The sequence below is a fragment of the Hippocampus guttulatus genome, chromosome 18, assembly GCF_054856545.1.
Source record: "Hippocampus guttulatus isolate MCC_2025c chromosome 18, RoL_Hgut_1.0, whole genome shotgun sequence".
Classification (NCBI taxonomy): Eukaryota; Metazoa; Chordata; class Actinopteri; order Syngnathiformes; family Syngnathidae; genus Hippocampus; species Hippocampus guttulatus.
In genome coordinates, this window is record NC_141278.1 from 9,996,351 (window position 1) to 10,023,928 (window position 27,578).

At 43.7% G+C, this 27,578-nt stretch overlaps 1 protein-coding gene across 3 annotated transcripts in view; it reads right to left on the reverse strand.

The window, feature by feature from the left end:
- The window catches only part of atxn1a (ataxin 1a), a 43,636-nt gene that overhangs the window by 13,795 nt on the left and 2,263 nt on the right, over positions 1–27,578 (reverse strand). Inside the window, exons 2-3 of one of the 3 annotated variants that reach the window (XM_086136432.1) lie at positions 13,620–13,767; positions 6,984–7,076 (exon numbers count right to left, since the gene is read on the reverse strand). The gene's annotated coding sequence lies outside the window, so the exon portion shown is untranslated. Of the gene's footprint in view, positions 1–1,199; positions 2,344–6,983; positions 7,077–13,619; positions 13,768–27,578 lie in introns of those variants that run through there. The other 2 variants (XM_086136433.1, XM_086136434.1) reach the window with 2 other exon arrangements.

The following is a 27,578-nucleotide window of genomic DNA, read 5'->3' on the forward strand; positions in this document are numbered from 1 at the left end:
CGTTCGAAGCGGCCATATTGGGGGGATTTTGACGACTACAGATTTGGCCAATTTCTCCCAAATTTCAACTCCATATACTAGACCAGTAGTTCTTAACCTTGTTAGAGGTACTGAACCCAACCAGTTTATTTGCACATTGACCGAACCCTTCATTAGTGAAAAATAAAAATCTGATTTTTTTTTTTTACAAATTCAAGAAATTAAAAAAACATTTATTAAAACAGAAAAAAGTCAATAAAATTTCAAGACATAAGTTGTTGTTGTTTTTTTTAATTTTAGGACATACTATGACGACAGTTACACGTTGACTACTGAGCGAACAAAATTTCCCGCAGCACTGATTGGACAAGCAATGTCATGTGATCATCTGCAGTCAGCGATGGCCAAGCGGTCGTGTCATAACTAATTGACATCTTGAGTCGGGTGTGTCTTAACCTCCATGGCAGATGAACCCAGGTTAAGAACCACTGTCCTAGAAATTGGGTGACGCTACATCAGGAAAAATCTGTAACATTGTGAAACAGTAATGCAGCAACGCTACTAGGATGTGGCGATAATGCATGTCTCAGATGAGCGCGTGTGTGGGTGTGCACGTAGTCACTATCACAAGGGTGATTAAAGTCCAATGATTCACAGTTAAATTTAGTCCGGCCAGAGAAGAGAGTCAAGTCCGACGTTCACAGTCTAGTTGTTTGTATAATGTGTAAATCTCTATTTTGGGGGACTCCAGAGAAGATATCAATATGTTGGCTTGGTATCGACACCGAGCGGTTCTTATCATCCAGTTATGGAGACCCGATATCAACATGTCTGAACTGGTATCGAGCCGTATCACTGCTTTTTATACCATTAAGGAGACTTGAACAAATGGCCTGTCTTGCGTGGATATTTTTTTTTTTTTCATGGAATTATCTGGACCCGATAGCGACACGGATTGCTAGCAAATGGGGGAAAAAAAAAAAAGTTGGATGACTTGCACTTTTCGGTGTTGTTGCGTGTTGTTTTTGTAGCCTTCAGCAACACACGACTGAGAGGCCCAATTGTGAGACAGAAAGTAGGACAGACCAAGTACACGCGTACTAATTACATGCACACACACACACAAAATAACCAAAATCAATAATGAAATATCAAAATGTACACACAAAAACAAGAACACACACACACACACACACACACACACACTGGTCTGTACTCACCACAGGTCGCCCCCTCTCACTCCATCTCTCTTCTCTCTTTTACGCCACACACTATAGTCATTCTCTGACACTTCCTCTTACACTACACACACACACACACACACACACACACACACACACACACACACACAAAATGACACACAAACCCGTCTGAGTCAGCTTGGCTAAATCCAGACAGCGAGGAAGGAGCTCCCTTGCTCTGAGACACAAATAATCTCTCTGATACTTACACACACACACACACACACACACACACACACACACACACACACACGTGCTTGCATGCACACAACGTGCAAAAAGTGGTCGCGCAAACTTGCACACGCCCACGGGGAGGGAGTCCCGTATGCGGGGCACCGAAGCTTATTACGCAATGGCTTGAATGAGTGCCCAACACACATAGACTGTACACACGCACACACAGCGAAAATGTCCCAAAGAAGGACGTCCTTGGAATAAAAAAAGGCTGCATGTCAAGGGTGGCGAGACAACACAAGCGCGCACACACAGACAATTTGCAAGATGTACTATAGTGAAGAAAAAAAGTCCGCACTATAAAGAAGTTTGGTTGTGAAAGGTTGACTTGTGGCACGCGCACACGCACTCATTCCAAAAAAAAAAAAAAAAAAACCCCACACATGCCAGCTGGCTTCAGGCCCGGAGAACGCTTACAAGCAGAGAAAGGCAATGACGGAGGATGGATGTGCAGTGGACGGCCAATGCGCTGAGGAAGAGGAGGAGGCGGAGGAGGAGAAGGGATGAAGGTTTTGTGCTTGGACGAGGGCACGCGAAAGAAGGGTGAGCGGATTAGGGAGTACGTGAGAGTGGATATTAGTCCGTGCGCCAGCCAGCATGTAGACAGCAACGCTGGCATCGTCATATCGACAAGCATCGTCGATTTTTTTTTTGGTTGGTTTTTGTCTGACCGAGCCGACCTTCGACGGTGGGAGATTTTCCCTCTGCATGCAGAAATGCTGTGAGAATAGTCCAAACGATGAATGGAAGTAGGAAAAGCACGACATGAAAAGTCAGAGCTGCAATGAAAACATTTGTTTGCAGTTGTGCACTTGCTCCCGTCAACCACTAGATGACAGGATGGATCACTTGGTGTCCAAATTCAAATGACCCACTTCCACGAATTCGCACCGGAGGGGCAGGCACAAAATTCAGCACTTCCTATTTAGTTTTTTGGGGGGGGGGGGTTTCGACTTGCTGGCTGACTGTCATAATCACGCGCAGAAAACTGACTGGTATTTTACTCCAGCTCTGGAGGAAGTGCCATTTCACAACGACGACTTCCCGTTCCTTACGTCATGACAACCGTCTCGCTCAGTCATGAAGGAAACACTTTCACACATTGCCTTAAGATACAACCGCGCACACGGGTGTGCCCAGCTTCCGACATGCATCTCGGTATTGCCATGAAAATTTTTTATTGATCAAATTAAGGACACAAAACAATGTACTGTTGGCCGTGCGGGTTTTATGTAATTAACGAGCCAGGTGGCGACATACATCACTCAGCTCCAAATTTTGTTTCGCTATGGACATGTCTTGTCATTTGTACCCAATTACAGAGATCAGCTCTCAACATGCATCGCTATTATTGACCTGCATCGTTTATGTAATTAAGGACACCAAACTTCCACAAGTATCGTTGATATCGACACACATCGCTGGAATCAAAGTCATGGATCATTGGTTTGTCTCAAACAAGCAGATATCAGCGTGTATCGTTATCGATGTATTAGTTGTTTTATTTCTCATGAAGGGAACCAGACATCGACATGTATCATGGCTTTGAGCATGTATCAGTTTTATGCAATTAAGGAGCCAGGTATGACCAAAGAGCCATTGGGTCAACATTTAGTATCGGTATTGACATGTAGCATTATTTTAATCAAATTAAGGATACCAACAATCGTATCGATATGTATGGGTGGCGTTGTTCAAAACAGAAACAGACTTCGACATGTATCATTGCTTTTCCATCCAATTAACTAGATCAAATATTGACACGTATCAATGGTATCACCATGTATCGTTGGTTTTTTTTTGGTTGTTTTTTTGATAATGAAGGAGACCAGAAAGACATATTGTTGTTGTTCATCAATAAAGGAGGCCAAGACGGACAGACAAAAAAAATAAAAATTGCCGCTCCAAATAAGTCTTTTTTTTTAGTCGATATCACTGTCGCCGTATCATAAGAGTAGCATAACCGTGTGCAAAGAGAAAAATGCAGCGCCATTACGAGCGGCCGTCGCCATACCTGCACGCCATCGTCCAGCGCAGCGTCTAAACAGCTACGTAATCGTGTCATCAGCGTGCACTCGCTGAACAGAAGGCCGCCGCATACACTCGGCTAACACCTCGCACTTTTACTTTGACTCCTTTTGTCTTTTAATTTCATCTCGCCCAAATACTCCAGAGACTGCCAGGCCACAGGGCCCCATTCACAAATAGCCTACACGCACACACAAATGAGTGCGTGTGAGGATTTGGGAGGGAGTGGAAGGGATGGGCAAATCACCACTAAACTCCTCTCTTGCGCTGTAATCCCACAGAGCACGCACAAACAAGAGCGGCAGCCACATGCAGGCTAAAGTCCAATACAATGACATGGGCGCGTTTGCGCAAAGACAAAGGATGCATGTGTGTCCATTAGGCCATGACATCATCGTGATGTCATTCAGTTGTATTCATTTGACATGAGGAGAAAACAAAGATATGACACATTACTTTGTAGGCTATCGCTTGCTGATTCCAATATCTTAGCCAATATTTCAGTATTTTTGATTTTGTATTTTTCGTCTGGCATTTTTGTATTTGGTGTCCACTATTCTGTATTCTTTTGGCATTTTCTCAAATGCTTTTTGGGCCATTTTTAAAAAAACTTTGGATGCAATTTTTTCATCTCAGATTTTGTATTAGTGGATTTGTGTATTTTATTTTAAAATCGATTAATAACCTGATAACATGATAAGATGTCCACTGTAGCAACCGCTGTCCCTGAAAGGGCTAATATCTTTGCACAGTATTAATTTCTAATAGTGTTTTTTTTTAAATCCCTAAAATTTTCAGTGGATATTTTTGAACCAACATTTTGTTTTGATTCATTCATTCATTCATCTTCCGAACCGCTTCATCCTCACTAGGGTCGCGGGGGGTGCTGGAGGCTATCCCAGCTGTCTTCGGGCAGTAGGCGGGGGACACCCCGAATTGGTTGCCAGCCAATCGCAGGGCACACAGAGACAAACAACCATGCACGCCCGCACTCACACCTAGGGACAATTTAGCGCGTCCAATCAGCCTGCCATGCATGTTTTTGGAATGTGGGAGGAAACCGGAGCACCCGGAGAAAACCCACGCAGGCCCGGGGAGAACATGCAAACTCCACACAGGGAGGCCGGAGCTGGAATCGAACCCGGTACCTCTGCACCGTGAAGTCGACGTGCTAACCACTGGACTACCGGGCCGCCTTATTTTGTTTTTATTTGCTGCAAAAAATGTTTTCAAAAAACATTTTTGTCTTTATTTTTACATGACATTCTTATGTAAAATGTTTATGTATTACTTTTAGTGGTAATACTGTTTTTTTTTCTTTCTGATTTTTACACTCCACTATTCAACCTTTTCATCGTTTGTCCATCACGCATTCAAGGTGCAAAAAAGGTGGCGGCCATGTAGCGCCGTTGATACCATCTGACTGAAAGACTGTCCCAGTTTTGTGTCATGAACAAACTGGAATCTACCTGCCATGTCCCAATGGCAGTAAAATGGCAGAAAAACAAATGCTGGAGTTGTACTGAATACGGCGCTCAGCGTGGACAGGCGAGGCTGCTAATGCGACAACGTTGACAAACACCACAGGTTTCGGCATGATGAATAAGCACAGTGGAGCGACAAATTGAGCAATTTCCTCGGCGGCACGACGGCGCAACAAAAGTGATTGCACAAAACACTTCCACAAGGAAACACATAACATATTGAATTTTTGTATGCGAGTTATAATGTATTGAAGAAAACATGATATCGACATGTATCAATGTATCAACATGTGTCATTGATATTGACATTGTTTTTAAGCCTTAAAACTAAAATATCTTGATATCAACATGCAAGATATGATTCAGGGCACCAGATATCCACGTACAACGCTGGTATCGGCATGTATCATTGTCTCAAACAGATCTTTTTTTTTTTTTTGGTATCGACATTGATCGTATAGAGTAACTGGATTTAATCTGATTAAGGAGGCCATCGTAGTAAATAAGGAAGCTAGAAATCGACATGTATCATTGTTTTTAATGATTTAAGGAGGCCAGATCGCAACAGTATCTATCCATCCTTTCAAATATTCTTGTACCTAAAGCGATCAGACAATTTTCCTCAGCATTGACATACACACTTGCGTTTTCCACCTAATTAAGGAAACCGTCATTGGTATCGGCGTGTATCGCAATTGGGAGGGAGGATCCTGCCATGCCAAGCAGGCCGGTGTGTTGTTGTTGTATTTCCACACAATGCACGCAATGCAACGCCGAGAGCACTTTCCCCATCCACGGAGGAGCCAAGACATCCCCGAGCAGCCAAGTATAGCACCGACTCGCACACACGCGCAGCCACACGCTGAGGACGTTGCTAGTGAACGTGCAACACGTCTTCCAACGCAAAAAAAAAAGAAAACGAGCCCACAAAGACCACAAAAGCTTGTTTTCCTTGAAGTGGGTTTTCAGTGCCCGCGAGGCAAGTGAGCAGATTTGAAGATTGTGTTTGATTCTCCATCACGGTTAATGACGACTCGGAGTATTGTTTGCGTTTGTGTGATGGATGCCGTGCGTTGCCACGGCAGAATAATAACAATAAAAACAAAATGAAGGTAAATGTAACTGCTGGTGTCTGACTGCGTTGTGCTTTAAGAATATTGATGACGCGCAGCAGGATTTCTTGTGTTGGTTGCGTTTAATCGTCTCACTTCACAAAGACATCAGAAAGCAATGCCCCCCTTGTCAATAATATTGAAACAGATTACCCCTCAAGAGAAAAAGGGGAGAGTCAAAGTTCAACTTAAAAGAAGCAGTGCCACATTAATTATTCAAGTAGGGGAACACGTCAAATTTTTTGTCCCACCCTTTGATAATGGAGGATACAGTAAAAGAACACATCAGGTATCTTTTCACAGATTTGGTGTAATTATAATGCAGTACAGTAAGATTACCAAATTGTTGTTTTTTTTTACTGGCCCTGCGTCAACCAGTCCCAAAACTAACACTGGACCTGTCGAAATTGAATGCTGATGTTTGATTTACAAAACGCCTCGTTTACTTTCTACTGCAATTACATTTTTTTTCTTCACGATTTTACATTTGGGTTATCGTCACGTATCAGTATCTGATGAAGGAGACGGGAATAATGATACGGGTTGATTTCTGGTCTCCTCAGTGATTAAAAATAATAATAATAATATAAAATAAAATAGACACATGTTGATGTACAGTACATCAGTATCGAGTTTGAAAAAAATGATACATGTCAATATTTGGTCTCATTAACTAGAGTGGATATGAAACAATGATACATGTTGATATCAGCACTTTCTTGCGATATACAAGGATACACGCCGATATCTGGCGTACTTAATCAGATCAAATAAAACAACAATATGATATGTGATATTTGGTGTGCTCCATGATGATTTTCTTAATTACATTAAATATATATATATATACAGTATATATTGTACGTGCTGATATCAGAAGAACAAAACACGACGCGAGTGCTCACCTCATTCGAGGCAAGCGCCTTCAACAAGCCGCGGTCGGTCAGCAGGTGCCGCGACCCATTGACGAGCGCCTCCAGACACGCGCCCCGAACGCACTGAGAGAAGAAGAAGAAAAGACAAACTTTATGGGAGGAATTTTTCGTGGCTGTGATTTAAGGCTCGAGCATGACAATGATGGAGGATTTGCAGTGTGAAAGGTGCTTGAGATGCTGAAAACATGGCACCAAAGCGTTTATACGGACCAGATGACATCAGATGCTTATTTTGCATTTTTTGTGACAGATAATTTTTTTTATATTATCACATTTCAGCGAATATTGATATATTTTGTTCGCTTAATTTGGGGTGGGGGATATCCGAGAATATGTCGCACATTCATATATTAGCTTTTTTTAAACAATAAGATGGACAACGTATACAATCCGGTATTTTACATTTTTTAACGACTGACATATTTTTGTACTTTTCATTTTTGTGCCGTTTTGGGGGTGCGGCGTTTCAAAGTGGGCACGAAAGTGGAGACTGCGCGATGGGTGGCCGCACAGATGGAGCGAAAGACAAAGCGGAGAAAAAAAAAAGAAAAAGAAAGCGGGTGAGAGAGCGAAACAGATGGTGGCGGAGAAGAGGAACTCACTGGGAGGACAACACTGAGTCAGTCGCCGGGACGCAGCAGGGGGGTGGGGGGGGGGGGGGTAGAGAAAGAGAGAGAGAGAGAGCGAGGATGCGACATGAAGGATTTGATTCCAAAACTGCGCCGGGAAATGATAACAGATGTCCCACGTTGTGTCAGCATAGGCTGGAGGACACGAAAGGTGACTGAACACACCTCCAAAAAGACATTCTCCACATGAGATTGGTTGTACGTGTGCCGCCTTCACAAAAACGGGGCCGTTTCTTGACCGAGGAGTCAAAGGACTCCATGGTGGATACCAAGAATGCTTTGCAGGCTGACGTCGTGTCAGCCAGCTGTTTGCTTGGTGTGTGCGTGTGCTTGTAACTTGCAGGAAATGCCTTCTTCCACCGCAGTCCGACTTTTTGGCCTAACTGCCATTCCTTCCGCAGGTGAGGAGGAGAAAAGTCACACTATTGTTTTTTTTCACCAATGGAAAAATAGGAAACAGTCTTTTTTTTTTCCCTTCTTTTTTGACAAAAAAATGCTTATGTACCGGTAGTAATAATTAAAAAAAAAATACATTTATACTTTTTCAGTAAATTATAGTTGCATTTTATTTTCTGGATAAAATAGGGGTTTTTTTGTAAAGAGAAGAAAAATCATTTTGGGAAATGAAACAAAACCTTATTTTGTCAACAATTTTGTGCACCATTTCTCACTGGATGAAATTAATTTTAAGCCTTTTTTAAATCACTTTTTATAATAAAAATTTAAATTATTTAAATTCTTTTCATTTCTCTGTTTTTGAACATTTGTTAATGGTTTTTACCAAACAATTTAAGTAACCCTTTCAGGGACAGCGGTTACTACAGTGGACACCTTATCATGTTACAAGTTATCATTATTGGTGCATTAAAGGGTCAATATTATACATTTCTTATATTTCTTATACAGGCACATTTCTTTCAATGTTTGTTTTTCCCCAAAAATCATTTTGTTATTTGAACAAATTTTTGGTAAATTAAAAAAAAAAAAAAAAAAAAAAGACACATTCATATTTTCAAGCCCCGAAAAAATCTCAGTGGTGTCCTGTTTGAACTTTGTTGCTAACCAAAGCAGCAGCACCTTTGCCAAGCAAGTCAAGTGTGACGTTTCGACATTCCCAGCATCGATGTTATCCTGCTGCTAATAAAATGGAAATACAGGAAAACTACTGCCAACTGCGAGTGCGCGTGTGTGTTGGAGTGAGTGAGTGACTGACTGACTGACAGAGTGAGGCAACCAACGACCTTGAGTAACCTCGGCCAGTGACGTGTGCCGCAGGCCCGGCCGGCTGCTGAGCGCTGCTGCTGCGAACGACTCCGCCAATGCATCGATTGGCGTGTGTGTGTGCGCGGGTGCAAGTGCGAGAAAGGGGTGACATCATCACGGGAGCAGGGCGCTGGCTGCCGGCTTCCTGCCACGAGCATAATGTGAGAGGGTGATCTCATCTCACACATTCCGACAAGGTCAGAGACAAGCGTGCTAAACGATGATGTCATACAAATGCAGACGATGTCTTGAAATTTAAATAGTGGTTGGTTGCGCAGGTTTCAGGTTTCCTTCAAATAAAAATTATATATATACTGTATATATTTTTTTTTGGGGGGGGGGTGAAATTGCATTATGTTCATCATTCATTTATCTGGATATTCATTTTAAGTAATATTTTTGATGAATTATATTTATATGTATACTGTTTTATATTTTTTTATTATGACATATTACATCTGCATTTTTCCCAATTTTTTTTTGAGATACTACATAAAAATGAGATTTTGAATGTTTTTTTTTTTTTTTTTTTGGTCAAGACATCTGTTTCATAAGGAATCTTTGCATTATTGAGAAAGAAAGTATTTGAACGCCATTCCCGAGTGCATGCCGCCCTGCAACAAACATTTATAGCTTCACACGCACACGCACACACACACACACACACACACACACACAAACTCTCTAAAGCAAAACCGGCTTGACAGGCTGTATTTTTCTTGTCAGCATCTCGTCAAAACAACTAGAAACGAACGCTCGCAGACAACCGCAGCGTACTCCGGCGGGCTGCCTCCGACCGTTTATGACAGCGAAATACGTGTCGTGTTCTCCCACCTTTGCAGGGTTCTGCCTAAAAAGCAGATAAATCCTGCGCCTGCAGATCCTGCGTACACAAAACAGGATGGATGAGTTCACCGTGTGTGTGTGTGCGTGCGTGCGTTGACATGCACGTGCACACACAGGGGGGCCTGTTGCTCTGTGCCTGTTATACAATCCATATTGTATAACAACTGGCAGCGAGTGGGCGGCTCCACCATCTGGCGAAATGAAACTCCCGCTGCAGCTCGCTGCACACACCGTACGTCGACGTGTGTGTGGGTGCGTGTCTACCCGGCAGCTAGAAATAGTAACAGCGTCGCCAACAAGCGGCTGGGTTGCAGAGTTCATGGATCCAGTGAGTTGAAAGAGAAGCGGTGGGCAGCCTGTGCGCTTTGTTTTGGGGTACGCCAACTCAACGATCCAGTGTCAAATTCAATTCAGGGTATGAATTTTTTTTTTTAAATGGGGGGGGGGGCTGAGGAACTCCTGATAAAGGGCAAAAAAGGAACCTAAAATGCCCGTTTCAAAGAAAGATGGCGGATGTTCCGTGTCTTTGAGCTTGTGGCTTCGGGAGACTTTTTATGTGGGTAGACTCATCAATTTTGATGTTTTGAAGTGAGACTGGCTTCAGGGACTGAATTAAAATGAAGTTTAGGATGGTGCAAACAACCTCAAATTACTCCTTTCAACCAATACAACTAGAACACGGGTGTCAAAGTCAAGGCCCCGGGGCCAGATCCGTCCCGCCTTGTCATTTTATGTGCCCCGCGAAAGCAAATCATGGATGTCAACTTCCATGATGCTTGCTAAAATCGGTATTGAAATTTCAAATTGTCATGTTTAATAAATAACGTTGGGGTAATTTGGGGGGTCTTGGGGTAATTTTGTTACCCCGTTTGCCCTTATTTGAATTAACTATATACAGTCAAACCTCGGTTTTCGAACGTCTCTGTTCTCGACCAAATCGGTTTTCGACCAAAAAATTCGAATTTTTCATGCCTCGGATGATTGTTCGGTTCTCGAACAAACTGAGCGCACTTGAATGCGTCACTTGACTTCCTTCCTTACACGAGAAAGTGACGCTCTCGGTTAGACGAGGAAGTGACGCTTCCTCATATAGCGTTCCATTGTGAACAGACGTGTTGAATAATTTTTTTTTTTTTTTTTTTAAAGAGCGTGGTTTCGGTTTTCGAACAAATCGGTTTTTCGAACAGCCTTCTGGAACGGATTATGGTCGAAAACCGAGGTATGACTGTAGTTGACTTGAGTGATTTCAAAACTAGCAAGCCATTCATTTGTTGTGTAGAAGTAATGATACGCTGAGACGATTTTGGTTTATTTGGTTTCACTGTCGTAGCGGCCCTCCGAGGGAAGACTTCACTTCAAAGTGGCCCGTGACAAAAATGACTTATACAGCCCTGGTCTCGAGACTTTTTTTGGGCCTCTAAGTCATGATCGACATGCCCACCAAATTCCACGTTTCCAATTAAAACCGGATTCAGGGGCTGCATTTTAAAAAATAATTTGGGCGGGTGCTACTGAACCAAAATGGCAGACTTCCTGTGTCTTTCCCGCGATTGCTTCGCGAGACATTTTTGTGGGTCTACACATGACGGACACGCAGTCTACCAAATTTTATGTTACTAAGTGACACAAGCTTTGGGTAGCTCGATTTTTCAAAAAGGAACCGAGCGAGCCCTGAATAAAAACCTGACAACAAGACATTGCCTCAATCAGGTGTTCCTTCCTCCCTCCAAGCTGTGAGGTGATGTGTCGACACATTCATCATCAGCCTGAGCGGAAGACGTATCCGGCATGTTTCCGTGGCGACGCAAACAAACAAGACGCATCTCGCCATTAATGCTCGGAAGAAACACACACTGGGAATACGGTGACGAGAGATTCCACTCGATCAAGAAGTCAGCCGTTGTTGCCATGGCGAGGAGAAGCTATTTTAAGTTGAGCGACTCCGCCCCCCCCCTTCTTTCACACACACACACACACACACACACTCAATGCAATGTCTAAGACGCTTTAATTAGCATTAAAGACGCGAGTAACACAATTCTCCAATATGACCATTTTTTTTCCATCCACAAGTAATGTAAGGAGTTGGATTCAGATCGTCCACTTGGATGGCCGTTTTAGAGCGCATCATTGTCGGTCCTGAGTGTGCGCACATCAGGGGAAGAAGGAGGAAGAAAAAAAAAAGTTCAACATGACAACCGGCATGTGGGCAGAGGCTTCGCGCTAGCAAAAGCTGCTTTCGAGTGCCTCGTTGTAGCGGCATGGAAAATTGCCACGAGGACCCAGTCGGACATTTTCTATCCACTGGAGACTTTTTAGACTTTAAACTTTAGTTTTGCAGGAATTATGAGCCCGCTCCGACAATCCAGTTGCTCCACATTGAAACTTTATCAAGTATCCTGCCAAACATTGGAACGGAGAAGACACTCCTTGATGCTTTTACATATGCCTAAGTAACGAATGATTTATGACCCGCGGGGGTCACATGTCTTTCTCCACTTTCCATTTGACATCTTACATTTCGCTTCCAAATACGCATTGCATGTCAGCAAAAACAGTCCTGTGAGCAGTGCACACACACACACACACACACACACACACATGCACGCGCACACGCACACACAGCCAAGCTGTGTACAAAACAAACGTTGCTGTCGGTGATTCAGTGCGACTCGGCGGGCTGACACAAAAGCATACATGCACTCCTGACCCACTTCCAACACTATTTTGGGGCTGGGGTGCACCCGGTCTGATGTCAACTGAAATGAGACAAGCTCGGCTTTGACGTGACACGCCGAGTCGATTCGCACCAGTGCTGACAGCCGCAAAGCATATCAAGGAGGCTTACTGTGGGGAAGGCCGCCGGGATTCATTGGGAATTATTGTCATCGCCGGCTACCGTCTCCGCCCGAGAGAGAAACGGTGGGCGTGGTTGCTCGCCATTTACACTTCAAATAAAGAGACGCCAGCGAACGCACTCTGTTCTGGCGGATTCTCGCAGCCCAGTTGGGGAATATGAAAATCAAAGCAGAATTTGCAAACATGCCCTGAGGATGACTTTTCTTTTTTTTTTTTTTGTCTACAAAAATGTGAGCGAGCTTTAATGAGGAGGTTCAAAGGGGGCGGATGCAGAAGAGGGTGAAATGGAGAGAGGAGAAGGAGGTGAGAGGATGAAGAGGGATGCTCACGGGTGATGAGGCGACAGGAGACAAGCCGCCATAGGATCAAGAGCAGTGGTGTCAAACATACGGCCCGCGGCCCGGAACCGGCCCCCAAGGAGGTTCGATCCGGCCCGCGGGATCATTTAAAAGTGAAACAAAAAATCCATTGAAGACACAGAAGGAATATTTTCAATAAAATGCAATTCGTGGATTATCCGCTAGGGGGCACACTGTTTTGATCACAGTAGAAGACGACATTGTTTTGATCGGGGAAGAAAACAGCAGTCTCAGTCTGTCACCGAGATAGACCCAACGCAGCAAATGATATGAAAGTGCCAAATCAATGCTTCCTGAGACCAAAACAATGGAAAGAGATGAGATTTTGGTGATTCACTGCACAGTATGGTTTCATGTTAATGGTTTGGCCCACTTGACATCTACAGAGTCCATATGTGGCCCACAATGTGAAATGAGTTTGACACCGCTGGTCAAGAGGAGTGAGGAGTGGAGAGGGACGTGGACAAAAAGAGAAACGAGGACAAAAGAAATGGGAAGGGAACAGGAGAAGAGAAGAGAATCACTCATTGCCGACTCCCGATATTTCGATCCTTCGAAGGAACTCTCCCGGCCCACGGTATAAAACCCCCCTCCATAATAATAAGGAAGCAGGCTGCTTTGACAACAAGACGGCTACAAAGAGATGGCACCTCAGTGGAGGACGTAGATCTACATGGAGGAAGAGGCGGAGCTTATTGCGCCGCCTTGGTTTCTTGATGCGGGTGGAGGGCAAGCGTTCTGCTGGCCTACGGCGCCGCGGGTCCAAATGTGTCCGCCTTCAGGGCCTGCCAACATTCCCTGAAGAAGAAGAAACACAAAACCATGTTTACTTGGACACTAATTCCCCATTGGAACGGAAAAAAAAGTCCATCCAATCATTAAAAGGGGTGTGGCCTACTGAGGGACATCTCCAAGTTGACACTTTGGTCTTTGGGTGAGCTTCCGAAAGTCAAGTCAACAGTATTTATATTTCACTTTCAAACAGCCATCGCTGCATACAAAGTGCTGTACATGGAGCAATTTAACATGCACAATAAACAGTAAGACAAATCGGTAATAAAGGCGGTAGAAAGCACCAAACAGTAAAACCAAGAACAAATCTAAGTCATGCTGAGTCGAATGCCAAAGAATACAAGTGAGTTTTGAGGCGGATTTTAAAGATGGGCAGCGAGGAGGCTTGCCGAATGTTCAGTGGGAGGTCATTCCAGAGAGAGGGACCAGCAACAGAAAAGGCTCGATCCCCTCTGAGCGTCAGCCTAGTTCTCGGTACCTCCAATAATGTCTGGTCCGCAGACCTGAGGCGCCGGGCAGGTGTGTGGGAGCGGATGAGCTCGGAGAGGTAAAGTGGCGCGAGATTATTCAGAGATTTGAAAACAAATAAGAGGATCTTGAAAGTGAAGGCTGAACGTCCGTCAGCAACCAAAGCTCGCCTTGCTTGCCAAGCTTATTAAAGTTTACGAAAACCAACTGTCCAACAAAAACTAAACTAGAACTAAAACTAAAAAAAAAAAAATGTCGTTAATGAAATAAAATCAAAGAAAATACCAAAAAAAAGTGAGAACATTTTACGTTAAGTAGAAGTCGAAGAAAAATATCCAAATTGCCAAATAATATTACGCAAGATGTTTCAGGGCTGATTTGAAATTGCTTGAAATTGATTTTGGTAGTGCTGTACATTCATCCAGAAGGATGACAGTCAGTTGATTTTGTTCCGCAATACTTAAATCTTGCACTCTACAAATACTCTAAACAAAACATCAAAACGAATACTAAAACTACCGTTATAAAAACAAAATCAAAATAAAGCATTTTCAAAAAAAAGAAGCATCAGTAAACCTACTGTAAAAACTAATTAGACCCGGAAAAAAAAAGTCGAAATGAACTAGAAGGAAAACCCTCAAACTATTATTTTCCCACCACCCAAAATTAACTGCGGCACTTTCCACGTCAGCCCAGCAGCTCATCCTTCCAACTTTAAATCTCAAGATTACAAATTCGACACAATCCCACTGATGCTGTTCCAAAAACTCAAACAAAATTAATCATTGAGAATAAAAGAACAAAAGAAATACATTGTAAAATAAAAAATAAAAAAAGGCCAATTGATGTAATTGGAATGAATGTTTTGTTTTTTGTCAACTGCCAGTCAATGTGACTCTTTTGTCATCACACCTGTGAACGCGCACACAAAGTTTTCCTTTGACTCAGCAATTCTGCGCGCACGCTCGTGCGGGTGTGGCTGCACATAGAAGGACGCTGGCGGCGAAGGCTCCAGTTCGTAAGGCCGACACCCGCAAAGACGCCGGCGTGCCCTCTGAGCAGTCTTCTCGCTTTATTTCAGATGGGCCATCATGTCAGTCATCTTCATTCGTTGCACAGCTGATGTTTGACACGCAAAGAGGTGACCGCCGTACGTTTTGGGTTGCATAACTTGCCTGCCAGCCGTTAGTGATTACTTTAAGTGCAAAGTTCAGCGCTCTGATTGAAAAAAAATGTCTAAGTACACATACACGGACGGCCATGAGGCAAGACAGTGGATAGATAAGATTTCAAAATGAAAGTGAACGTGGAAGGAGGGCGGGAGTTTGCATGTGCTCCCCATGCCTGTGTGGGTTTTCTCCGGGTACTCCAGTTTACTCCCATATTCCAAAAACATGCATGGCAGGTTAATGGAACACACTAAATTGTCCCTTGGTGTGAGTGTGAGAGCGAAAGGTTGTTTTGTCTACGTGTGCCCTGCGATTGGCTGGCAACCGGTTCAGGGTGTCCGAAGACAGCTGAGATAGGCTCCAACCGCGACCCTTGTGAGGATTAGCGGATCACAAAATGGATGCTTGGATGGATTTATTCTTTATTAGGATCCCCAGTGGCTTCCACAAAGTGGTCATTAGTCGTTCCGTGGTCCTCAACTTAATACAATAAAAACATACCAAGGTCCAAATGACTCATTAAGGTAAAATATAGAAAGGCAAAACAAAATAAACAATGACCGACAGATACTGTAACTAATGTCGAGCAAGCAACCATACGAAATAGGGGGGAGAACCCCCCACCCCCCCAAACAAAACAGGTACACAAATTAGTAATAAATACAACAACTTTTTAACCCTATAACGCCATTTGTATCATATTTGATACATGCATTTTCATTATGTAACTCATTCTTTATATTACATTAAATCATCTGTATCAAATTTGATACTGCAGGTTTGAAATATGATTTTTTTTCCAATTTTTTTATTTTCAGATGTAATCTACATAATGTTTTTAAATGAAATACGACAAATATCTAAAACAACATGATCTGGCAAAAATATTTTCGTGGATTTTGTTATAAGGGTTTTGAAATGAACATCTCAGTTGCCAAAAATCCGATTTTTCCGGCTATTCCTTAATGGGTCAGGCATTAAAGGCTTTAAGGGATCATTTGTTGCCAAGTCAAACTGTCTTCAGGAGCTCAATTGTCAATCCATTTTCTGCCTCGCTTCTTTGATCGCGAGCACCCCGGTCCCCTCTCGCCACCTTCCCCTTTCCTCTACACTGGTGTCCATGGCAACATGTCACAACATAGAGCTTGCGATTCACCGGCGTGCGAGAAACACGTCACCGAGCGCGACCGCCAATACGGCCGCCATGCACGATCAAGTGGATTCGATTGGCAGAGGGTGCTTAGCAGTGGGAAGAGAAGGCTTTTGAGAGGCCCTTGGGGAACACACATGGAGAGGGAATCTTCAAAGACACACACACACACACACACACGCACACAAGCACACGCATATCAGAAGTGCTCTGCGCAAACAAAAGACATAACGGCTACCCACGCAAGCATGGTAATAATCCGCTGCCTTTTGATCTAACAAGTCTCCGTGGTCCTCTCTAATTCTCATAGTGTAGTTGCCGCAACACACGCACGCACGCACACACACGTGTATGATCCTAATATCTGCCTACATTGCATAAAAGTTGAGCTAAGTGAGCAAAATTCGTTTTTATCTTTCACTCTACAAATAAGAATGAGAATAAGAAAACCTTTCTTCGTCTCACAATGGAGAAATTCCCAATTTAGAGCAGCAAAGTTATGAAAGGGAGAAAGTAGATGAACAAAAAGGATTGGAGCTGCTGTAAAGGCAGCCACTCTCGCGGCGCCATCTTGAAGTCATAATAACAGAACAAAATAATACAACACAACACATAAGAAACAGAGAGTCTCTCCATTACAAATACTCCATTTATTTAAAAAAAAAAACTAAAACTAAAACTGATAAAACTATTATATTTATTGCAGCTTATTCAAGCATTCAGTCGAGTCCACTTGAACTCTTTTGCTAAGCAAAACAGCAGCACCTAGCACGACAAAAGCCAGTGAAAAGACACAGGAAGTCAGCCATTTTGGACCGAAGCAGCCATTTTAGGCCCAATTAACCCATTTCTTGTGGTCAGCGCACGGACAGGGATTTTTTAGGGGGCCCTGAATGCAGTTTGACTTGGTAGCCTGGCGTTTATCATGCCCAGACCCGCAAAAAAAGTCTCAAAAGGCCATGCCTAAAAATACATCGGAGGTCGGGCATTCTAGGTCAATTGGAGCCATTCCCAGGAGTCCTTCAGGGGTGAAAATCCACAAGGGAAGAGCACGGACAAATATTTTTTGACATTTCAGCACCTGACGACATAGTTAGACTCCGCAGCAACAAATTTGCTCAACGTGCTTCTCGTGAATAGACCCACAAAAAAAGTCGAAAGAAGCCGTGCCAGAAAAGACACGGAAAGTCGGCCATATTGGTTTGAAGCAGACATTATAGGGTCATTGTAGCTATTTTCAGGGGTCCATAAAAAGATTTTATCCCATCACTACCATGTTTTTTTAATCAAGTCCTCGATGATGGACAGAGGATGCAGGTTGACAACAAATTTGAGTTTTTTGTTGTTGTGTGTTGATAGAGCATGGCGGCAAGTTTGAATGACAAAATTCTCAGAAAATGTACCCAGTTTTACTTAACAACATGAAATTTGGTCGGCAAGTCTGCCATGCAGAGACCCACAAAAACGTTCTCAAGAAGCCACGTCTGAAAAGACACACAAAGTCTGCCATCTTGGTTTTGAAGTGGCCGCTTTAGGTTTACTTTCTCGGGGCAGAAATGTTGTCCCAAGGCCTCGAAGCGCAACATTTGGAGACTAAACAGATGGCGAGCAGCAAGTGGTTGCAGAAATGTCAAGAATTTCATTGCCTGCTCGCTCACCAGAAATCACATTTTATTGTTCTTTGTGCAATTTACAATGTGCCTTTGGAAATCCTAGAAGTGCTCCTATAAAATCACCACTGGATCAACTTCCCAAATATTATGCTAAAAATATATATATTTTAAAACATTGAGCCTTGACTCCTGCTCTCTCACATGAACTTGTCAAACAAACAAACAAGCAAGCAAGCAGGCGGGCAGGCAGTGGCTCGCTTTTCATCTCAGCGTCAGGAGCTCAGCGTTCAAAGCGAGATGCTACTGAGTTCCCAGACTACGGAGCGGATCTCCGCATCTCGTGCAGCTCCAGGCTTTGACAGCCCGGACCGCCGCGGAATGCTAACCCGGCGAACGAATCGCGCTGACCTCGTGGCCTTGTTTACATAAGCGAGTGTCAGGTGGCGGCGACTCAATCAGTTAGCTAAGTCGCTAACTAAACTGAATTGACCTACTCATATATATATATATATATATGAGTAGGTCAATTCCAAAAAAAGGCGCACAAACCTATAACAGATAAGGGGCCTGTTAGCTAATATCACAGAGTGTAATCCATTCCCGTGTCAAAACAGCGTTAATTGGAGCATTAGAAAAGTGGACATGGTGAAAAGGCCTTAGCTCACGGCCTGGAAATGCTTGGGTAGCCATGGCGTTCACATGGTCGGCAAAAAGACAAATCACGAGGCGCCGTCGAGGTGTTTACAGTTCGTCGTCTTGTGTTGCGCTGCGCCACGTAGGCTTGGGAGGGCTTGTTAGTGTTGCCTGCGTGTCACTGCGGGGTTGCCGGCGGCACCGAGGACACCCTTGACGACACGCGCGCACAAGCAAACATATTTTGTGGATATCGATTTTGGTATCAATTTACATCAAAAAAAAAATTTTTAAATTATTCATTTGTGGAAAATGATTGTGATTAACAATTTGTGGAAAATTATCATTCAAGTTTTTTTTAATCACTTACTGCTGGAAAACTATGTTGCAAAACATAATATAATGTGTGCCGAATTTTTTAAAAATCTTTTATTCTTTTCGTTATTTATTTTGTAGTTTTATTATTAAACATTTTGGGGAAAAATACAATTTTACAAATTCTGAAATGCATGTGGGCAGAGAGGGGAATGACCATTTGTAGGAAAAAAAATATTCAGTGCGATGCTATTTGTGAAAATGTGATTTCTTTAATGTCATTTGTGGGGAAAAAAATATTTTAAAAAAACGTATTTTTTCAACTCAATCATTATTTATTTGCGAAAAATTATTTGACACAACAAAAAAATTGTGGGCATGACAGTTTCCTGTAAATGGATCCCCGAGTCAGACCGATGCTCCCATTCGATGATTTGGTTGCCATAGCGCAATTTATCAGCCCCGCATCAGCACCCAAAGATGAGTAACATGAATCAAAGCAAAATCTTCAAACGTGTTAGCAGGGCTGTCTCAGGTCAGCCAACTCACACACACACACACACACACACACACACGTTTGAGTGTCTGCATGATTAAAAGAGTGAAAGTGGGGCGGACGCACACTTGGAGCCGTGTGAAATTGCTGCAGTTCCTGCACACACGCACGCTACACATCCCTGGCGACTTCACATGAGCGTAAACTGCAGTTTGCCTTCTGCAACACCTTCACGACACGACGAACACACTCGGATCATGTGACGCGCAAACAAGCGCCCCTCCCAAAACGCCCCTTCGACTTTTCTGCATCAGCCCATCGACGGAAGATCAGCGACTTTTCGCAACTGAGCAGCTTTCTTTTTTTTTTTTTTTTTCTGGGATTGCGCATTCAAAATGCGGGAAAATAAAATCAGCTCGCAGCGCCCCGATGCATAAAAAGCAGAATTTGAAATATTTCCTCCAAATAAGATGCCAGCGGTCGCGTCGCCCCGCTTTAAGAAATTACAACCACGCCCCAAATCGATGTCAAAGGAATGAAGGAAGAAAGTTTGCCAGATGTGAGAATGGAAGCACGTTTTTTTTTTTTGGAAAACAACACAACATATCCTGTCTCACTCGTGGAAAATGATTACAATTCTACCCTTTAATGTTCTTTTCAAACGAACCGACCAGGTTTTCCACTGAAAAGCCGAATTGCGTGAGCAGTGCGAAAGGGCCTTTTGCTTCTGGAGTTGCGTTTCTGGTTGCGCATGTGACAGCGTGGCCAGCGAACAACACGTGTTTGTTCAGATCTCTCTTCCACGGACTGTTCAGGAGCGTCTCCAGTTTTGGTAAGAGAAAGTCAACAGTGTCTTCAGCTCTCACTTTTTTCTCTCTCTCTCTCTCTCTCCAGCCTCTCTGCGTCTGGAGTGAGTGACTAACAAATGTTTGCTCGTGTCGGCAGCCTGAGGTCATCCTCGGAGAACAGCCCTCCGTTTTTCCTGATGAGGCTTAACCACGCCGCAAACGAGGACGCCAGCTTACTACTTCGACGAGGTGTTATGAAACCGACTCTTGTGGAGGATTACGCAGAAACAATCATTTCAACCGCCCGAGATCGAGCGGCTATGAGCACTCTTGAGTTTCGGGACAAGGAGAAATATTCTCGGAGTTTTGTCGTTCGAAGACAAAGCATCAGTTTTGATGCATGCTCCACACACACACACACGCATGCATGCATACACAAAAACTCTTCCCAACTTGAGGTTGCTCATTTGTCGAGTATATGTAGCTCAAATTTGGTCAAAATATCTCACAAGAACCCTTAGGAGATGACGATATAACAAACTTCCTGTGTGTTTTCCGATATGGCTTCCTGAGAATTTTTTGTAGGTCAGGTCATTCAGGTCATAATAGGACATGTCTAGCAAATTTCACGTTGCCAACTAAAAGTGTCTTTGGGGGCTGCATTTTTAACCAATTTGAAGAGAATCAAAATGACACGAAAACAGACACTTCATACCAAAATGGCAGACTTCCTGTGTCATTATGAGCAAATCTTATCAAGACTTTTTGGTGTGCTTACTCATGACATGCCATATGTTTACCAAGTTACTTGTTGCCAAGTGAAACCGTCTGGGTGGGCTGAATTTTGAAACATTTCTGGGAGCCAAATAGCAAAAATGACCCTAAAACAGTCAGTTGGATCCAAAATGGGTCTTTCCAGACAGGATATCTTCAGACTTTTTTTGTGGGTCTACTCATGATAGCCAGGCCCACCATATTTCATGCTGTTCAGTCAAGCTGATTTCAGAACCTGGATTTTTAATCAGAATTCTAGAGGGTACTGCTGATCCAAAATGACCAATTTGACCAAAAATAGCTTTCTATGTCTTCTCAGGGATGCCTTTTGGAGAATTATTTTGGTTTGCCTACTCATGATAGACAAGTCGACCAAGTTTCATGTTCCTAAGTGAACCTGGATTCGGGGGGCTGAAATTGTTTTGCTTTTTTTTTTTTTTTAACTCCAGTGGATTCCTGCAAGCTGGTTTTTAGTGATCAGGCCTTCAAAAATTCTCCAAAAGATGCTGAATTTCATTTATTTGGCCCACGATTAATCCTGATGAAGAAAGAGACCAATTTTTGAGTTGCCTTCACTTTGCCCTCAGGAAGAAAAAAAAAAGGTTCCAATAAAAACCTGCAAATCCAGCAGCTTCTTAGCAGCCGTGTGCAAGCTTTGTGGGGATTACATCATCAGAGGTTTGCGCAGTGGCGTCAATGCGAGTTCTTCTCGATTGGTGCTCACGGGAAGGAGGAGTTGATGAAGGAAGCTTGAGTGGAAGCACTTTCTCTCCTTCCACTTTCTCCGAAAGCATTTTGGAGTCGCTATTTCTCCGCGATAAACATCTGGAGGAGATTAGTTGAGGTACTGTCCGTGCAAAGTCGCAAATTATCATTTTGCGAGTACACATGGTCCTCGCGGCTACGAAAGCCAAGATACTTTTGAAGGACACAAATGAGCCGGTTCATGAATTCCATTGACGGCAGCCTTTTCTCACTTGTGATAATGACGTCGAAATGTGATTACAGTTGCTCTCTGCATGACTTGGACAAAGAGATGACATTTTTCGTAACTCTTCCGTAAAGAGTAGACTACAGGCAACAAGGATAACATCAAGGTCAAAAAGGCAAAGAGGAGCTGCAGTGTTGTTGGATGCGCAAATGAGCGTTAGGGCTGATATCCGGCACGTGATCGCGTTTGAGAGGCTTTGATGAATGGTTGGGATCATTTATAAACCCGCCGAGTTTGAAGGGAAACACATGGAAAGCGTCCACGCACATGGAATGCTCTGAAACCGTTTCTCCATTATTCACCTCGCTTTCTAGCCAGCTTTTATCTGTATTTAGCCAGCTATCATTTTCAATTTAGCAAACTAGCTAGCTCTCGCTCTCGCTCTCTCAGAAACAATGTTGTACTTGAGTGCAGTAATGTTACTTAGCTTACTATCTTCTTCAATTTAGCGAGCTAGCTACATAGCTAGCTCTCTCTCTCTCTCTTTCTCTCTCTCAGGAATTATGTATTTGAGTGCAGGAATGTTACTTAGCTTACTATCTTCTTCAATTTAGCGAGCTAGCTAGATAGCTAGCTCTCTCTCTCTCTTTCTCTCTCTCTCTCTCTCTCTCTCTCTCTCAGAAATGATGTATTTGAGTGCAGGAATGTCCTTTAGCCAGCTAGCTTTTTCAATTTAGCAAAGCTAGCTAGCTAGCTAAGTAGGTAGCTCTCTCTTTCTCTCTCTCTCTCTCTCTCTCACACAAACGATGTACTAGATTGCAGTAATGTTACTTAGCTAACTATCCTTTTCAATTTAGCAAGCTAGCTAGCTAGATAGCTAGCTCTCTCTCTCTCAGAAACGATGTCGTACTTGAGTGCAGGAATGTACAGTATGTAGCCTAAGTAAGTCTTTGCGGTCTCCAGCCATAATGATGACATCGTTGACCACAAGCACACCCTTCAAGTGCGCCTAAATGCTCTCCCCGTGAGTGTCTCCGGAAAGGGCTCGCCATTACCACCCCCTCGCGATCCTTTCAGCAGTGCTTTGGTGGCGTGTGCTGTCAGCTCGCAAATGCACTCACTCGGCTCTCCATCTTGGGGAGTCGTGCCGGGGATCGCGTGGGGAGGGGGAAATTTGCCAGCAGAGGTAATGGCCATTCATGTAGCGTTAAAGTGAGCCGACTGGGCGAACGCCTGAAAACCAGAAGCACTCTACAGAGAGGGGGTGCAGCTTTTCAATCATAAAGTTGCTCTGGTGGTTCGGGTTTTGAGGCTAAGAGATGACAAGAGGCCAGATAAACAGAAGAGAGTCTGCTCGCTATTATTTGATTTTATTGATTTATTTGTAACGTCATATCTGATGTACTTTTTTTTCCAGCAAGGAAGCAAAAACAAACAATTAAAATAATGTGGTAGCACAAGTATGCACGCCATCTGACAAGAAGGATCTGGCTGTGTTCAGCATTCAGATCCACCTCAAATAAAATTCAAATGTTCATTTTTGTTTTAATTGAGTTGTACAGTTTTATTATATTTTTTTAAATGGCATAAATATTTTCGTTGTGCTGTTATGGCATTCAACAGTTATTAAGTACGTGTTTTTTTAATTCTATTTGTCATGATTTGTTTTTTGTTCAGTGCTCAGTACTGCATTAACATAATGGAGAATCCGGCTGCGGTCATTTAGTTTTAAAAGCACCATTACAAAAAATAAAACACCTTAACATAAAGGCGCACAGACGAATTAAACAATCAACCTCGTGCACTTTTATGCACAGAGCCATCAAGTTCCTACTTGAGTGTAACTAGAGCAGCCAGAGATGTCTATGAGGGCCCATCGTGAAGTCTGCGCAGTCAGAGTGACTAAGAGGGGCTTCCACCTCCAATTTGTTTTCAAACTTTCCCAGAAAAGCCATTCAAGAGGAACCCAGCGGTAATCATTTCCCGTGATGTCAACGTTTCTTCTCCCCACCGCAGGTATTTTCCCTGGGCCGGCCCACGACGATGGACGGCTGCGTGCGTTGTCTACAAAGTTGGAGTTAAGTCAGCGTGCTTGTACGAAGTCTCACACACGCACACAACAGTTCGGTGACTGTTCAAACACAAACCAAGCCCCATTTGAATTCTGCTAAGAACTAGAAGAGCAGCGGCTAGCATCCTGTCAAAGAACGTTAATTTGTGGAGATAGCATAATTTTTCATTGCGACAGTTAGCATTACGATGGGCAGTGGACCTTCACGATTGGCCGCCCACTCATAGTGAAACTCAACAAATAATCTGCCGTGATTCCCATGGCAAAACAATGCTTAATATCGCAGTAGCAGAAGCGGTCGCGCCGCAATATCGGGTTGCTAACTAAAACGGTAGCACCTACTGAAACGTGAACTGTATGGAGTCTTTGTGGACCGCATAGCATTAAAGGTGATGTGACGTAACGCGCAGATGGCGCGCAGCGCTGTGTCGCTAACCGCAGCGTTTTCGATGCGGGCTCCCGTGCTCTGGCATGTCGCGGATATTACATCCGCTACCTCAGTAGAAATGTTGAAAACACGACTGAAGACAGGCAAACAAGTGACAAACAAACGGCACGGAAGCACCTTGGCGCAGGTAAGAAAATCTCTAGAAAGGAAGCGTCGGGAGTCACAAAAAAACAAATTCCGCGCACGCCAGGCGAGCCAGCGTGTTGTCAAACTCCGATTAAGTGGCCTCTCCTCGGCAAACAATGCCCGATGTGTCTTCATCGACGTGTGTGTGCAATCTAGGTCACAACAGCGCACTACGATGCCACAGCAAAACAACAACAACACACGCTGCATAGTCGGGGGGCAAATTGCTCACTCCGCTGCGGCCCTCAACATGTTTTTTGGTTCATAATGGAGGGTTCACAACAGCCCAACTAAGCCACTGTGGGTTTAAATACATGCTGCATAGACAGGTAGCAACCCAGTCATTCCAATCAGGCCCTCCATAGTCTTTAGTTTTGTTTTTTTGTTTTTTTTTTCTCATAGCTAAGCAATGACTCATCACAGACTTGGCCGAGGCACTGCGGGATTAGACGCTAGTAGCTGCACGGATGGGTTTGTAATCCGGTCACTCCAGTACAGACCGCATTTGCAGGGACATCGGACAGTCAATGAAAGGAGGTCATTCCCCTGTCAGGATGCTTTCCACCACCTTCCCCCTCGCCACTGTCCACGCGCTCCATTTAGGCTTCCCGCAGGGGCCAAACGCTTGACATGAATTGCCAAGCGTGTGCCAAGCACAATAGCGCTGCAGGGTGGGTTTCGCTATTCCACGGATTGTTTTTTTTCACTGGCTTTTTTCCTGTTATTGAATTCCACTCTGTCAAATACGTATCACCCCCCCCACACACACACACACACACACTTGGCCCTCCGTCAGCACGAGTGCATTGTTGCTGCCCCTCGCGGCTGTCTAATGTCCGAAGTCACGATTTGTACTCACGCGCACTACACATTTGCGCCAAAACGTGCAGTTCAGTCGAATGGCATAAATAAGAAAGTGTAATGCGAGCTAAGGACGGCCTGTGCTAGACGACGCAGTCACATGATTGATCAATGCAAAAACAACTCGAATTGTAGAATTATGAATTTAAAACACCGGATGCATAAATGGGTAGCAACCTGGCCACTCTTACAAGATCCTCAAAGTTCATTTTGTTGTCGTAATAAATTGACAATTCAAATCAAAAGTACTTCACAGGTAAGCTGCATAGACGAGTTGAAACCTTGTCACTTCAAAAAAGACCTTAACCTCAGCCCCCACCGCCTTACTCAATATATAGTGCCAGCCCAAATTCCGACATTACAGTACAATCACGAGCTGCATTGTCATTACGAGTATACGGCTCTCAATATTCTTTTCATTTTTGTCGGAATGATTTCGTGGCAGTCGCAATTGTTTCAAGAGTGCGTTTCAAACGCTACCTGCATTGACGGGCATTCAAAGGCTGTGTGAGGACAAAACCGCAGAATACGCCACAAGTTCAAACATTCAAATGTGATCAACGGACAAGTAGAGGCCAATGTATCATCATCACAAGCCCTTGAACTGCAGCTCGGCTCATTGGTCGGACCCGTTTGTAACCTGGGAGAACTCAAAAGTGTGTGCATGTGCATGTCTGCAGATTTCCCAGCAGGATTAATTAGTGACTTGGTGCTCGGACTTCCACATGTAGTCTCAAAAATAAAAATACATCACACTGGAAAATTCAGCCCCCAAACACTTGTTTACATAGTAACATAAAATTTGGTAGAGATGCTTATCATGAGTAGACCCACAAAAATGAAATTTTCCATTTTGGTTCAAAGCAGCCATTTTGGCTCTGTGTCACTCTGGAATTATTTAGTAAAAGTAAAGTCCTTGAAATCTGCTTCGTTTAACAACGTGAAATTTGGGAGGTCATGAGTAGATTACGCAAAAATAAATAAATAAAATAAATAAATCTATACCATGGTCTCAGGAAAATGTCTGACATTTTGGTTCAAAGCGGCCATTTTGGTTCTGTATCACCTAATTGTATTTGATTTAAACATACGGGCCCCAAACTCAGTTTCACTCAGCAGCACAAAACGTATCCATCCATCCATTTTCCAATCCCCTTTATCATCACAAGAGTCGCGGGTGTGCTGCAGCCTATCCCAGCTGTCTTCGGACAGTAAGTGGGGTACACCCTGGACCGGTTGCCAGCTAATCGCAGGGCACACAGAGACAAACAACCATTCGCACTCACAATCACACCTATGAACAATTTAGAGAGTTCCATTCACCTGCCATGCATGTTTTTGGAATGTGGGAGGAAACCTGAGTACCCGGAGAAAACCCACGCAGACACGGGGAGAAAATGCAAACTCCACACAGGAAGGCCAGAGTCTGAATCGATCCCTGCACCGCTGGAATGTGAGGCCGACATGCTAACCACTCGACCTCCGGGCCGCGCACTAAATTTAGTAGGCATGGATATTACGGGTAGATCCACAAAACAAGTCTCAAGAAATCGGTCATTTTTGTTTGAAACAGACATTTTAGGGTTCTTTTTTTTTTCATGTCGAGGGGACCTTCAAAGTGAAACTCCTTGAAGGTTTGGCCGGATTTCAACCACATTTGCTGGACAAAACGGGCGACGCCAACTTCGGAGACATGACAAGCAAGTTTTACGGCACCGCCGTAAAAACAAAACCTATTGCCAAGAGTGAAGACGCTGTGCTGTTATATTTGGAGGGAACGTCGCCGTTTGTCAAGCTGACGGCAGGACTCGTCGACACGCGCGCGCACGCACGTGAGGAGACGTTACATTCGCAAACACCTGTTATGCTAATGAAGCGCCTCGTGCTATGCTGCACACGGCCTCGGCGGCACAAAGGAAGACGACGCGGGCGCATCTTTGCAGTTGACAAGACAGAACATGACATTGTCATCAC